Source organism: Rana temporaria, chromosome 5 (genome assembly GCF_905171775.1).
Source record: "Rana temporaria chromosome 5, aRanTem1.1, whole genome shotgun sequence".
NCBI classification, from domain to species: domain Eukaryota; kingdom Metazoa; phylum Chordata; class Amphibia; order Anura; family Ranidae; genus Rana; species Rana temporaria.
The window spans coordinates 300,844,839-300,857,672 of record NC_053493.1 but is presented as its reverse complement, the minus strand read 5'-3'; the positions used below and the strand labels follow the sequence as shown (position 1 = coordinate 300,857,672).

General features: G+C 43.7%; 1 protein-coding gene across 2 annotated transcripts in view; it reads right to left on the bottom strand.

Annotated features, from left to right (window-relative positions):
* GREB1L (GREB1 like retinoic acid receptor coactivator) overlaps nt 1-8,403 on the bottom strand; it is a 161,394-nt gene extending 152,991 nt beyond the window's left edge. The window contains exon 1 of one of the 2 annotated variants that reach the window (XM_040354049.1): nt 7,624-8,403. The gene's annotated coding sequence lies outside the window, so the exon portion shown is untranslated. The remainder of the gene's footprint in view (nt 1-7,623) is intronic. The other variant, XM_040354050.1, reaches the window with a different exon arrangement.
* Nucleotides 8,404-12,834: the final 4,431 nt, after the last annotated feature.

Genomic DNA, 12,834 nt, shown 5'->3' with positions numbered 1-12,834 from the left:
GCAGTGATCGGCACTGACACTTTTGACACCAAAACTATGACCCTGTACTATTGACATAGCTGGGAAGGAGTTAAACATCTAGGGCAATCAAAGGGTTAACTGTGTGCTTAGCCAGTGACTGGGTGTACTGCATGTGCTGCTTTTACTAGGAGAAAAGATGGAATTTATTCTCTGCCTTGCAGGGACACAAAATTCATCCCTTCCCCAGTCAGGCTGATGTCCAGTCTGTGCGTTTTAACGACGTTCGGCGGATGCCGGTGGAAAACCAGTGCCTGGCACACGCAGATCGGCTTCTGCTGTGATTGATCACAGCAGAAGCATTACGTGCCCCCTAGGCAGAAGTGCAGAATAAAATATATATATATATATATATATATATATATATATATATATATATATATATATATATACACACACACACACACACACACACACACACACACACACACACGAGGGTTGCCCCGTAGCAGTAAATCTGTTATAGGCTCCAGAGGTGGTTAAAAATGCCAAAAGCAGAAGTGTTGGGGGGGGGGGGGCTAGAAGAAGTAGAGGGGGATGTTGTGAAGTTCCTCATGGAAATGATAGCCATTCGGAAGTTGTGGCTATTCTCTAGCATGAGCACGTTGAGTCACTGAGGTTCATTAGATTGAGCCAGGCAAGTAGTATTTCCAGAAAGAGATGCCACCAATTGCTTTAAAATCCTCTTTGCAAACATTTCCTTTACGATATTCCATTATAAAAAAAATAAAAAAAAATAAAAATAAAAAAAAAAGCTGAAAGTAAAGAAGCCTTGAAACAAAAAACTAGTCTCTAGCTGACTTGTTCAGCAACATGTGCCTCCAGAACTTGGAAACAATATGACCACTAAAATGTGTTTTTCATTAACCAAACCAAACAAATAGTTTCAGATACAGATAAGATTACTGAAGAGAAACCTGATTTTAGAAAGTTTTTTTAAAAAAAAATGGTCAAAATTAGAAGTGGCTTGTATGAGATAACATAGTAATAGTTGAAGGAAACTTAAAAGTAGGTCAAGAGACTCCCTTATCAGGTCAAGGACAAACTTGAGTGTCAACTATGAAAAGTAAAAAATTCCACATAAAATATATTTGTTGTCAAGGAAGGAAAAAAATAAATAAAAAAAAAACACAAATAATAAATAAAAGGTGTGGTGTGTTTGTCAAGAAAACACACACACACACACACACACACACCACACTTTTTCTTTATTCATTATTTTCTGTGCGTTTTTTCTTTATGGATGACCATGCCTGCGTAATGTGGGTTGATGTATCCTGTAGATTTTTTTCAATTGGGTTTAAATATACTTTGAAGTGCTTGGAAAGGCAAAACTTTCTTTGGATAGATTGGGAAAGGTTTAGACCCTCTGCCAAGTTCTATTGTCGTCTGAGTCTCTACTATGGAAGATTTATCACTTTGTTGGTAATAACCATTGTCACCGAGATAGTTCTCTTAAGAGTGAGAAGTGATGGGCACAAAAGGTTTTGGTGGCCACTCCCTAATGCGTACACATGATCGGAAATTCCGACAAGAAACCGGAGATTTTTTCAAACGTTGGCTTAAACTTGTGTTGCACCCACACGGTCACACAAAATTCCGACCGTCAAGAACACGGTGACGTACAACACTACAACGAGCTGAGAAAAATTAAGTTCAATGATTTCGAGCATGTGTCGAATTGAATCCGAGCATGCGTGTTTTTTTGAGGAAAATTTGAGAAACAGCTCTCAAATTTCCGCTGTCGGAAATGCAGACAGAAAAAGTCCAATGGGGCCGACACATGTTTTATAACTAACTGCAGCAAAAAAAGCATGTTTTTTTCACAAAAGGACACTATAGACCAGTGATGGCAAACCTCGGCACCCCAGGTGTTTTGGAACTACATTTCCCATGATGCTCATACACTCAGCAGTATAGATGAGCATCATGGGAAATGTAGTTACAAAACATCTGGGGTGCCAAGGTTCGCCATCACTGCTATAGACCAATCAGAATACACACACACGCGATCAGACTGAACGGCAATCTAATGTTTATGGGTCCACCAGACACTGACTTTGCGCCTGCATTCCATTTTGCAGTCAATTACAAAGTTTACAAAACCTGATCTCTCCTCCCCACTGCGTAAGCATCAACAAGAAGGCTTGGTTGAGCCGTGTGTTTATATTCATGGTAATGTTGGCCGACATCTGCGTTTGTATGGGCATCTACCCTCATATCTAGGGCACTTTTTAATCCAGAGACTGCACAAAATGCATTTACAGTAAAATGCTTGGAGGCCGATATTTATGACAAAGTAAACAACATTGCATTTCTCAGATGAGCACACTGAAATTGGATTATCAATATCAGAACTGCATGGGAAATAAAGATCAACTTCATACATAAAGGCCCATCTTGCTATAAAACAGGGCTCGACAAAATCCGGGCGCCAGGTCGCAATTGCGACAAGAAATTGTGACCTGGCGCCCGCACCCGGCGGGAATTGAGGCCACGGCTTTGCGGCCTTGTGAAGTCCCAAGCTTCCTTCTGTGACCTGGCACCATCTGGGGGTGGCCATTGGCATTACAAGTAAAACCAGTTCTAATGTGTAATTTTTCACTGGTTTAACTGCCATCTCCTTCCCTCCAATTAGAACCCCCAAACATTATATATATTGTTTAGTCTAACACCCTAGAGAATAAAATGGCGATCGTTGCAATACTTTGTCACGCCGTATTTGCGCAGCGGTCTTACAAGCGCACTTTTTTGGGGAAAAAATACACTTTTTTAATTGAAAAAAATAAGACAGTAAAGTTATCTAAAAAATTTTTTATATTGTGAAAGATAATGTTACGCCGAGTAAATTGATATCCAACATGTCACGCTTCAAAATTGCGTCCGCTTGTGGAATGCCGACAAACTTTTACCCTTTAAAATCTACATAGGCGACGTTTAAAAAAAATTCTACAGGTTGCATGTTTTGAGTTACAGAGGAGGTCTAGAGCTAGAATTATTGCTCTTGCTCTAACGATCGCGGCGATACCTCACATGTGTGGTTTGAATACCATTTACATACGCGGGCGCTAATCACGTATGTGTTTGCTTCTGCGTGCAAGCTCGTCGGGGCGCGTTTTCTGGCTCCTAACTTTTTTAGCTGGCTCCTAGATTCCAAGCAAATTTGTCAAACCCTGCTAAAATATTGGGAACATTTTTACCTAATAAACTACATTAAATCACAAAACTTCAGAAAAGTAAACCTCACACGAAAAGGGCTAGAAGGAAGGCCCAGAAATATATCTTACCAACTCTCATGTAAAACACAAAATACTCAAGAAAAACCTGGAAATAGTTTCATAATATCTACCAAACAATAAACATCAGCAGAATGTGTTAACTAAGCGGTCTCAAAAACACAAAACTACATAGTATACAAACACAAATGTGTATACAATAAAATGACAACTTATTTGCTTTGGTACGTTAATACAAGTTTATAGCTCCCAAAGAACCCAGAATTCTGGGGACAACCGAGAGTTGTCCCTAAAAAAAAGACCCCCCGATTTCAGTTGTGACCAGAAGCACATAAATATGCCTCTTTGTGCATTTTTGGTACTGACCCCGACTTTCAAAAGGAGTAGAGCAAGGGTGTCAAACTCAATTTCATTGCATGCCACATCAGCAGCATGGTTGTCCCCAAAGGGCTAGTTGCTACATACGCAGAGTGCAGGGTTCAAGAGTGCGCTACGTACACAGAGTGCAGGGTTCAAGAGTGCGCTACGTACACAGAGTGCAGAGTTCAAGAGTGTGCTACGTACACAGAGTGCAGAGTTCAAGAGTGCGCTACGTACACAGAGTGCAGAGTTCAAGAGTGCGCTACGTACACAGAGTGCAGAGTTCAAGAGTGCGCACTCCCCCCCCCCCCCCCAAAAAGCTTCCTCACATCATTACCTTACTGGTCAAGCTCTAGTACATTCCTGTGAGGGGTTCTGCTTCTCCTTGCAAGGAGTTTTTGATCTCTCTCAGATTCTGGAGATCTGTCCCTGCCATGCCCTTCAGTGTATGCGTGGGGGGGTCTGTTAATTCAGGAAGCCCCTGAGAGCGAAGCTGTTGTTTGTAAACACAAAAGGCTTCTGTGTTTACAAGTGACAGCAGGGAGTGGAGGGCAAGAGCCAGGGCCACATAAGGCCTGGTGGGATGGATTCGGCCCACTGGCTTTGTGTTTGACATAGGTTGTGTAGAGAATCCTCACATTGCAAGAGAATTTTGACTTTTTAAGAGAATTGAGCTTTAACTTAAGGAAGCATGTGAAGTTCTTCAAACTGAAATCATTTCATTATGTACAAGAAAAAAAAAAACAACCTGTTCTTTTTATTATTTATTTTTTTCCTGGAGGCGATGAGATATTCTTGGCGACTAAATTTTCACTGCATTCACTAAGTGAAGGGAAAGTTCCCTTGTAAAAACAAATCTGATAAGCAGTTGGGACACACAAATAAAACAAGATCAGTTCAATTATGCAATAAAGTATCCATGGAAGCTATTTGAGAACTTGCTAGTTCTTTATGTCCCAAGCGTGCAAATTGTTAAAACCTGAAACCTAACCAGTACTAATGCTGGCCATACACTATACGAAAAATCGGTCAAACCCATTTTTCGAATAAACGAACATTCGGCCGTGAGCGCAAACGATAGTGCCATCATGTAATGACTAATAAATTGTTCAGTGGACATAAAAAAAAAAAAAAATATTTTTAACATATACATAGTGCAGATAGGACGGAAACACATTAACCTTTTAAATTTTCCAAACTTGTCCTTAGTTTTTCGGCTCAAAAACGTCCCAACGTTTATCGATTTTGTGCCCATTAACTGTTCAAAAAACAAAGCAACAGTCTAAAAAACCGAATTTCAGCAGATTTTTCGTATAGTGTATGGCCACTAGGGATGAGCTCCGGCGTGTTCGCACAGTCCACACGCCGCTGCGGTAACAGGCAGGGAGACATTAAAAAAAAAAAATGTGTGTGTGTGTATATATATATATATATATATATATATATATATATATATATATATATATATATATATATATATATATATATATATATATATATATATATATATATATATATATATATATATATATATATATATATATATATTTTTTTTACACACACATAGGCCAAGATGTAGATGTATCTGGGCTCAGCACAGCATCAATGACCATCAGTATTCTTTGTGATCCACAAGAACACCAGCTTACTTATTAGGGTTCCAATATGGAAACCAGACATTTTGGAACACACAGTTAATTTAGATCCCATTATCCTATTCTCTTAAAATGATACTTCATCAAAAACCACTTTATCACATAAGTGTACAATACTTATCCAACATCAAGACTAATACAATTACAAGCTGCAGATCTGATGAAACCCATGTATAGTTTAGAACAGTAAACTTTAATCCAGGAGTGCCACATCTTTGGTATTAGGAGGAGGAGGAATAGTGGCCCGTCATTGGTAGCAGCGGAAGGAATAGTGGCCCGTCATTGGTGGCAGCGGAAGGAATAGTGGCCCGTCATTGGTGGCAGCGGAAGGAATAGTGGCCCGTCATTGGTGGCAGCGGAAGGAATAGTGGCCCGTCATTGGTGGCAGCGGAAGGAATAGTGGCCCGTCATTGGTGGCAGCGGAAGGAATAGTGGCCCGTCATTGGTGGCAGCGGAAGGAATAGTGGCCCGTCATTGGTGGCAGCGGAAGGAATAGTGGCCCGTCATTGGTGGCAGCGGAAGGAATAGTGGCCCGTCATTGGTGGCAGCGGAAGGAATAGTGGCCCGTCATTGGTGGCAGCGGAAGGAATAGTGGCCCGTCATTGGTGGCAGTGGAAGGAATAGTGGCCCGTCATTGGTGGCAGTGGAAGGAATAGTGGCCTGTCATTGGTGGCAGTGGAAGGAATAGTGGCCTGTCATTGGTGGCAGCGGAAGGAATAGTGGCCCAAGGGCCAGATAAAAGGCAAGCAAAGGCCTGCATCCAGCCCCCGGGCCACAGTTGAGTCCTCGTTTACATATCACTGCTTATTAACAAGAGATCATAGCATGTTTTTATATTGAACCAAAAAGTCGAAATTTTGGGCTATTTATTGTCAGGTTTACAATTGGACGGTACAATAGATAGATTGTAAAGGTTACCAAACTAAAGCTGGCCACAGATAGAATTTCATATGAACATTCGTTTGTCCTTCGAAAGATGTTTGCATTAAAACATTATATTTTGGCAGTAAATGGACTTTACCAAACAACACTGTTAGAAAGTTTCCATCCATCCTGCGCCTTCCAATTTTTTCATCACTACTGTCTAAAATAAAATGTCAATTTGACCGCCACTAACGGTTAGAAAAACAACCAAACTTTCTTAGAACCCCCCCCCCTGAGAATTTTTGTTTAAAAACTCTACTAATCTATGGCCAGTTTAAGGTGGTTGTACTGGCATTGTACAGTATGGGGGAGGGGGTCACCAATCCATAAACTGAATAAGGCTGCACAGGACCGGCTCAATAACAGCGCCCGATTTCCAGCCTGTGATGATTAGGTCAAATCTGCTCTCCTTCTAGATGGATATCACCCAAAGGAGATATTCTAAATGGAAAAGCCAGGTGAAGACATCTGCCCGCCAGAAACGTAGAATTTGCCATGCGTCATTAGATTTATACTTGTATTGCGGTGTGATTGTACAATTCAATGCAGTGTTATCAATAGCAGGCAGTTGCAGTGTACAGTCAGGTCTCAATGCATATTCATCACCTTACATTATTTTTATTTATTTTTACAGCTAAAAGTTTGTTATGGTGAAATGGCATCAATGTTTTCTGCAAGGCATAAAAACTGAGCTGTAAAGAGGATTGTAATGTGTGTGGTCAGCTTTATCTCTACACACAGAAGAGTGAATCATCTTGCCTTTTAACTCTACTGTCCAATGAAAATGAGCATTTATAATGGCAAAACTACTATGGATAATGAGCAATTAAGTAATGGATTACAAGTTTACTAACCTAAGTCGTGATAATTAGCTGCAATTTGCTAAAAGTTAGGCATAAAAAAAAAAAAAAAAATAATAATAATAGTAAAAAAAAAAAAAAAACACACAACCACACAAACACCCACCCATAGCAAATAAGCACAGACTGATAGCCAATACAAATCATGAACACAAGCCCCATGGCACAGCAAACAAGCCCATGGCACAGCACAAACCTTGCTACAATATATGCTATAACATAAACATCCTACTATAACAAACAAATACAAAGCATAACTACACAAACAGCCAAAAGAGTCCCCCCCCCCCCCCCCAGCAAAGATAAGCCGATCACCTGGGGCTTCCACTGACTTCCATTGCCATCTGGCCAACACTTCCAGCCATAGAATACAAACTCCAAGTGTGCAAAGTTGTCCCAATATGTGACCCCCCCACCTGTACTATAGGAACTATTAAAGGAGAGGAATCCCCCTTTGCTATACATAGGACTGGGGGTCCTGATCTATGACCATGGTCAGTGAAAGGACCATCAGAAGACAGTGGTCGGTATATAAGGGATGGCCATGATTGGGATCTATGAGAAGATTACCTGTTGGGGTTCAGGGTGGGACCCCCCGATCCTCCTGTACAATCCGGTGGGTGAGTGTGGCAAAGGAGCTAACAATCAGCCCGTCAATTCCAGGTTCAGCTCTCCCGGATCCTCCACTCAGCCAAGACTCAGGGAGAGCTCTCCAGGTGGGGGCGTGTCCGGCGAGGAGGAGGGGGAGGGGACTTCTTAAAGCATCTGTGTAAGAGTGTAAACATGGGGTCTCCTGTACAGGGGGATCAATGATCGGAAACACACGATCTGAGATCACACTATCCTCACCATTAACTTCAGCAGGCACGATTTCATTAGGAAACATTTTTACTTATTTCAGGATAGGCTAAAGTTTGCGGTACTAAAAACATGTCCGATTCGTTTTTTTTTTTTGTTTTTTTTAACGATTTATGCTGACATTGGTACATTTTACATGACCCGGTGTGTTGTATGTTGTCACATTTTAGCTGATCATTCCTGTGTTTGGATCTGCATGTATTGGAGTCAAGTTGGGGCCATCGGACATCTATAAAAGAGCGCCACCTTGTGGTCATAAATGTGAGCACACATTCTGAGTTATCCAGAAGTTTGGGATTTGACATGCCTTCTGCTCCATATTTTCAGGACTGTAATGTAAATACACATGTGTAGAGGATCCCTGTAAAATAATCTGTAATTCCTAAGATCCTCTGCTCAGATTGTAGGGTAGCCTATATAAAACATAAATATGATTATTGTCTAAACAGGACTAAAGCATATGTGAACTCTCACCTAGTAAAACAGGGGTGCCCAACCAGTGGCCCGGGGAGCCCTCTGATGTGGCCCGCGACCTCCTGCTCTGGGTTGGAATAGAATAGAATACTGTTATTTAAGGTCAGTTTATTACAAAAATCAGTGTATATATGGGCATATCTTTTCTGCAGTGGTTGCTGGGCTGCTTTAACCACTTGCTTACTGGGCACATATACCCCCCTCCTGCCCAGGTGAAATTTCAGCTTCCGGCACTGCGTCGTTTTAACTGACAATTGCGCGGTCGTGCGACGTGGCTCCCAAACAAAATTGACGTCCTTTTTTCCCCACAAGTAGAGCTTTCTTTTGGTGGTATTTGATCGCCTGTGCGGTTTTTATTTTTTGCGCTATAAACCAAAAAGTGCGACAATTTTGAAAAAAAATACAATATTTTTTACTTGTTGCTATAATAAATATGCCAATTAAAAAAAAAAACACATTTTTTTTCTCAGTTTAGGCCGATACGTATTCTTCTACATATTTTTGGTAAAAAAAAAATCGCAATAAGCGCAAAAGTTATAGCGCCTACAAAATAGGGGACAGAATTATTTTTTTTTATTATTTTTTTTTACTAGAAATGGTGGCGATCTGCGATTTTTATTTGGACTGCGACGTTATGGCGGACACATCGGACATTTTTGACACATTTTTGGCGCCATTCACATTTATACTGCGATCAGTGCTATGAATATGCACTAATTACTGTATAAATGTGACTGGCATTGAAGGGGTTAACACTCGGGGGTGAGGAAGGGGTTAAATATGTTCGCTATATAGTGTTCTAACTGTAGGTGGGGGGGTGACCGATCTGTGTCCCTATGTACAAGAGACACAGATCGGTCTCCTCTCCAGAGACAGGACGCTGTCTCTGTGCGAGCCGGCAATGAGAGATGATCTCATATATTTACATATGAGATCATCTCTCATTGGCCGCACAGATCGCATCGCAAACGGCCACTCTGATTGGCCGTTCACGGCGATCTGTAATTGGCTGTGTCCAAGGGACACGGCCAACACAGAAGTTCCCTGCTGCGCGCTCTGGAGCGCGCGCGGGAAACGCCCAAAGGGGCGGACGTCAATTGACGTCCAGTTGGATATTCAGATCCGCGCTGTAGCCGTCATTCGGCTATAGCGCGGGTCTCAGGAGGTTAAAGTGGTTGTAAACCCCCCCCCCAAAAAAAACCCTGCAAGACAAAGACATAATGAACTAGTATGACTAGCATACTAGCTCATTATGCATTACTTACCCTAGATCGAAGCCCCCGAAGCCGTCCTCGTCTTCCCCTCTGGCCGCAGACATCTCTGCTGGAGGTTACTTCTGGGTATCGCAGCTCCGGCGCTCTGATTGGCTGGAGCGGCGATGACGTCACTCCACGCATGCGCGAGAGCCGTCAAAGCCGGCATTATCCATTCAGAAAACCAGCATTCTCAGTGCGCCTGTGCCATTGTCTATGGCGCGCATGCGCCGTAGACAACGGTGCATTGTTTGTGGCAAATATCTCCTAAACCGTGTAGGTTTAGGAGATATTGCAAACGCCTACAGGTAAGCCTTAATCTAGGCTTACCTGTAGGTAAAACATGTCAGAGAGGGTTTACAACCACTTTAAAGAGGAAGTAAACCCTCTTAAAGCGGTGGTTCACCCTCCATAACAACATTTTAGCATAAAATTCGGCATAGTAGCGCGAGCTACAGTATGCCTGTATTTATTTTTTTAGCCCGGTACTCACTGTGCAATCGTATATTGAAGATTCCGACTCCCCGCGGGGAATGGGCGTTCCTATCCAGAGGGAAGATGATTGACGGCCGGCTCTGGCACTTCACGCTCCCCGAAGACAGCCGGAGTAGGTCTCGGCGCTATACGGCGCCTGTGCACAGACTATGCGCAGGCGCCGTGAACAGCCAAGTCCTATTTCGGCTATTTCCGGAGAAGCGTGACGTGCCAGAGCGGGCCGACAATCACCTTCCCTCTGGATAGGAACGCCCATTCCCAGCGGGGAGTCGGAATCTTCAATATACGATTGCACAGTGAGTACCGGGCTAAAAAATTAAATACAGGCATATTGTAGCTCGCGCTACTATGCCTAATTTTATGCTAGAGGAATTATTTATTTTTTTTTTTTTTTATAGGGTGAACCCCCGCTTTAATAAAATTCTGAAAAAAAAAACCTGCAAGAGAAAGGCATAATGAGCTAGTATGCATAGCATACTAGCTCATTATGTATTACTTACCTGAGATCGAAGCCCCCACAGCGATACTCGTTCCTCTCCTCCATCGCCGCCATCTTTCCCTGAGTGTCTTCCTCGTATCACGTTATGACGTTAATCCCGTGCCGCCACTAACGGCATGATCGCCATTAGTAACGCCACGCTCAGTGCGCCATTGTCTACGGCACATGCGCCGTAGACATCGGTGCATGTCTTTTGCAAATAGCTCTTAAACTGTGTAGGTTTAGGAGATATTTGTTGCACCTACAGGTAACCATTAATCTAGGCTTACCTGTAGGTCTAAGTGGTCTGTAAGGGTTTACAACCACTTTAAAACTGATCCGCAGGTGCAGATTAGTTTACCTGCGGGTTACCTGCACTGAACCATAGACTTCTGTTATTACCTGCGAGTTTGGTGAGCTTTCTGAAAGTGCACCAAACCTACAGAATATAATAGAAGTCTATTGCAAAGTGCAGGAAAGCCAAAGGTACACTGTGTTGCACCCGCAGTGCAGGTAAACCACAGCGCATTAGTGTGAAAGCAGCCTTGGGCCCCTTTCACGCGGTCAGTCCGACATTCCGACCAATTGGACCCTCCATTCACCTCTATGTAGTGGAAGACGTAAACAAACTTGTGTCCTACCTCCTATACGATCTGCTAAAAAAGTATAGTGGGCTGTGTCAGTGTCCACTCTGCATACGCGGTCATATAATCTTTGTTCTCTGCTGCATTAAAGTGGAGTTGCACCCAAAAATGGAACTTCTGCTTTAAGGGAAGGTGACACCCTGACATGCCACATTTGGCATGTCACTTTTTGGAGGGGGACCCTCTTTTTAGAGGCTCCCACTTCCTCCCAGGGCTCTGCAGCACCGGAAGGAAGTTCACCTCTCCACCCTCCCTCTTGGAACTCATCTGTGACACATCACAGGTCCCAGATGATTGCCCGGCCAATCACTGAGTGCAGCACGGCTCGCGCATGCACAGTGCGTGCCCGGCTGTGCAGCCACGATGCCGGCACCGCAGAGAGGAGAAGAGCAGTTCTTTGTACGCCCAAATCGTTGGAACCTGGGACAGGTGAGTGTCCGATTATTAAAAGTCAGCAGCTACACTTTTTGCTTTCCATTTTCAGATGATGGATTGAACAGTGCTTCATGCGATGTTCAAAGCTTGGCATATTTTTTATAACCTAACCCTGCTTTAAACTTCTCCCCAACTTTATCCCTGTCCTGTCTGGTCTGCTAGATTTTAGTTAGGGGTATCAGAGTAAAGGGGGCCGAATACAAATGCACGCCACACTTTACACATATTTATTTATAAAAAATGTTGAAAACCATAAATTTAGCCCCCGGCGCGGCGGCCTGTAGCGTGGCACCTGCGCTAGCAACATACATGGGCGTACTTGGCCAGGGGGAGGGAGGGAGCGACTGACACCCGTATTAAACGGCCGGTGATTGGCCATACCGGGTGCATGTCATACCAGAGGCGGGTACAGAGAGAACAGATATTGGGGGAGGGGTCCAGAGGGGGAACACAGATGTGTGTGTGTGTGTGTGTGGGGGGGAGTGGTGGGAACAGAGGTGCAGGGGGGGGTACAGAGATAAACAGAGGTGCGAGAGGAAGGGGTACAGACATAAACAGAGGTGTGGGGGGGGGGGTACAGAGATAAACAGAGGTACGGGGAGGGTACATCGGTACGGGGAGGGTACAGACATAAACAGAGGTGCGGGGAGAGTACAGAGGTACGGGGAGGGTACAGAGGTGCGGGGAGGGTACAGAGGTATGGGGAGGGTACAGACTTGCAGGGAGGGTACAGAGGTGCGGGGAGGGTACAGAGATGCGGGGAGGGTACAGAGGTATAAGGAGGGTACAGAGGTGCGGGGAGGGTACAGAGGTACGGGGAGGGTACAGAGGTGCGAGGAGGGTACAGAGGTACGGGGAGGGTACAGAGGTCACATCAGTCCCTGCCCTTTAAGGAGCTTACAAGCTAAAGTCCCTAACTCGCATTCATACATACACATGGTAAGGGCAACAATTTAGACAGGAGCCAACTGGATTGATTGATGTACGTATGGAGTGAATGGTGCGTGAGTGTGCTAATGTACAGAGAGGAAGAGGCGGAGCTCTAACAGGAAAAGGTGGAGCCTAAAGTCGAAGGGGTGTGGTTTACAGATGATAGGGCGTGTCTTAAACAGGAAGAGGTGGGTCATATTTAAATTAGGGGGCG